This window comes from Moschus berezovskii, chromosome 23 (assembly GCF_049115385.1).
Source record: "Moschus berezovskii isolate FMDL1 chromosome 23, NW_MosBer_1.0, whole genome shotgun sequence".
Classification (NCBI taxonomy): domain Eukaryota; kingdom Metazoa; phylum Chordata; class Mammalia; order Artiodactyla; family Moschidae; genus Moschus; species Moschus berezovskii.
Genome location: NC_142482.1, coordinates 46,266,430 through 46,269,624, shown reverse-complemented (window position 1 = coordinate 46,269,624; position 3,195 = coordinate 46,266,430).

Sequence of the window (3,195 nt, the reverse complement as noted above, 5' to 3'; positions counted from 1 at the left end):
AGTATCAATTATCTCTGACTGGTCCATTGTATCATTTAAAGTTTGTGTTTCCTTGCTAATTTTGTGTTTGGTTGATCTAGCCGTAGGTGTGAGTGGGGTATTAAAGTCTCCCACTATTATTATGTTGCTGTTAATTTCCCCTTTCATACTTGTTAGCATTTGCCTTACATATTGTGGTGCTCCTATGTTGGGTGCATATCTATTTATAATGGTTATATCATCTTCTTGGGTTGACCCTTTGATCATTATATACTGTGCTTCTTTGTCTCTTTTCATGGCCTTTATTTCAAAGTCTATTTTATCTGATATGAGTATTGCTAGTCCTTCTTTCTTTAGTCTCCATTTGCATGAAATATCTTTTTCCATCCCTTCACTTTCAGTCTGTATGTGTGCCTTGTTTTGAGGTGGGTCTCTTGTAGACAGCATATATGGGGGTCTTGTTTTTGTATCCAGCCAGCCAGTCCTTGTCTTTTGGTTGGGGCATTCAACCCGTTTACGTTTAAGGTAATTACTGATAAGTATGATCCTGTTGCCATTTACTTTGTTGTTTTGGGTTCAAGTTTATAAACCTTTTGTGTTTTTCCTGTCTAGAGAAGATACCTTAGCATTTGTTTAAGAGCTGGTTTGGTGTTGCTGAATTCTCTCAGCTTTTGTTTGTCTGTAAAGCTTTTGACTTCTCCTTCATATTTGAATGAGATCCTTTCTGGGTATAGTAATCTTGGTTGTAGGTTTTCCTCTTTCATCACTTTAAGTATGTAATGCCATTCCCTTCTGGCCTGAAGAGTTTCTACTGAAAGATCAGCTGTTATCCTTATGGGGATTGTGTGTTATTTGTTGATTTTCCCTTGTTGCTTTTAATATTTGCTCTCTGTGTTCAATCTTCATTAGTTTGATTACTATGTGTCTTGGGGTGTTTTGCCTTGGGTTTAATCTGTTTAGGACTCTCTGGGTTTCTTGGACTTAGGTGGGCATTTCCTTCCCCATTTGGGGGAAGTTTTCAACTATTATGTCCTCAAGTATTTTCTCATGCCCTTTCTTTTTGTCTGTTTCTTCTGGGACTCCTAAGATTCGAATGTTGGGACATTTAACACAGTCCCAGATGTCTCTGAGATTGTCCTCATTTCTTTTAATTCATTTTTCCTCTCTGCTTCATTTATTTCCACCATTCTATCTTCCACCTCATTTATCCTATCTTCTGCCTCAGTCATTCTAGTGTTGATTCCCTCCAGAGTGTTTTTTATCTCAGTTATTGCATTATTCATTATTGATTGACTCTTTTTAATTTCTTCTAGGTCCTTATTAAACATTTCTTGCATATTCTCAATCCTTTTCGCTAGTCTATTTATCTATACCTCCAGTATAGTTGTTTTCAGGTTTTGGGATCGTCTTTATTATCACTATTCTGAATTCTTTTTCAGGTAGACTTCCTATCTCCTCCTCTTTTGTTTGGTTTGGTGGGCATTTATCATGTTCCTTTCCTTGCTAAATATTTCTCTGTCTTTTCATTTTGTCTAGATTGCTGTGTTTGGAGTGGCCTTTCTGTAGGCTGGAAGTGTGTGGTTCCTCTTTATTGTGGAGGTTTCTCCCTGTGGGTGGGGTTGGACTAGTAGCTTGTCAAGGTTGCCTGGTTAGGGAAGCTTGCATCTGTGTTCTGGTGGGTGGAGCTGGATCTTTTCTCTCTGGAGTAAAATAAATTGTCCATTAGTGAGTTTTGGGGTGTCTGTGGGTATGGCATGACTTTGGGTAGCCTGTATTTTAATGCTCAGGCTATGTTCCTGAATTGCTGCAGAATTAACGTGGTGTGTCTTGCTTTGGAACTTGTTGGCTTTAGGGTGGAGCTTGATTTCAGTGTAGGTTTGGAGAGTTTTGGATGAACTCTTTTCAAATAAAGTTCTTTGGAATCAGGAGTTTTCTGGTGTTCTCAAGTTTTGGATTTAAGCCTCCTGCCTCTGGCTTTCAGTCTTATTCTTACAGTAGCCTCAAGACTTCTCCATCCATACAGCACAGATGATAAAACATCTAGGTTAATGGTGAAAAGATTCTCCACAGTGAGGGACACCCAGAGAGGTTCACAGAGTTACGTGGAGAAGAGAAGAGGGAGGACGGAGATAGAGGGGACCAGGAGGAGGAGAGAGGGAGTCAAAATGGGAGAGAGCAATCTATCCAGTAATCAGTTCCCTAAGTGCCCTCCACAGCCTGGAACACGCAGAGAGATTCAGAGTCAAGTAGAGAGGAAAAGGGGGAGGGAGGAGATAGAGGTGACCTTAGAGAGAAAAGGAAGAGTCAAAAGGGAGAGAGCAATCTAGTTAGCAATCACAAACCTACATGAAAATGGATACTGAAGATTAGATTCTTAAAGGTACAAGATTGATAACAAAAACCAAAAAGCAAAGATTAAAAATCTAGAATAGAGGTTAGACTCTAAAAAATACAATATTAAAAGTACAAAGCAAAATGAATCACAAAAATTACAAAAAAATTTATATATGATATTTGCTTTCAAAATATGGTCACTTTTGCAAGGTAACAGTAGGTTCTAAAATTGAAAATTAAAGGAGTATTAAAGAGTTTAAAAATTAAAAAATGATAATACTAAAAATATATCTAGGAATTTCTCTGGAGATGTTGTGGGCATTGTTCAGTTCATTGTTGTTGGGTCAGTTCAGTTTCAGATAGTTCTTTGTTCCAGCTTGTACTTCTTCTTAAGGTCTATAGGCCCCTTCCAATGCTTAGTCAATGTTAACTACAGGGTTTTAATCTGTTGTACCTGTCACTTCCAGAGCATTTCCCTCTTCTTTCTTCACTTTGGCTTCCTTTGTTTGCAAGTCTCTTCTGTGTCTAATTTCTGCCCTGACTCAAGGGGGCAAAGGTAATCACTTATTTAGGCTGATTTGTTCAGTTCTGTTGTAGGGAGGGAGGAACACTGCAAACAAATATCACTGGTGTGTGTGGAGAGTGCTCGCAGTGAGTGGACCACACTTGGTTTGCCCCAGCTCATGGTGGCATGTGCTTTCTCAGTCTACACTGCTCAGGCTCCAGGTTCCTCTGCAGGAACCTGTCTAAAGTGGGCCCTGCATTTTTTGCCCTTCCTAGGTCTTAGCAGCTCAGGCAACCAGGTGCTTGCCGAGCACACTGTCCCAGGTGGGCTGTGTGTTTTAATCACCTCCCAGGTCCTGGCTGCTTGGTGTCCCGGGT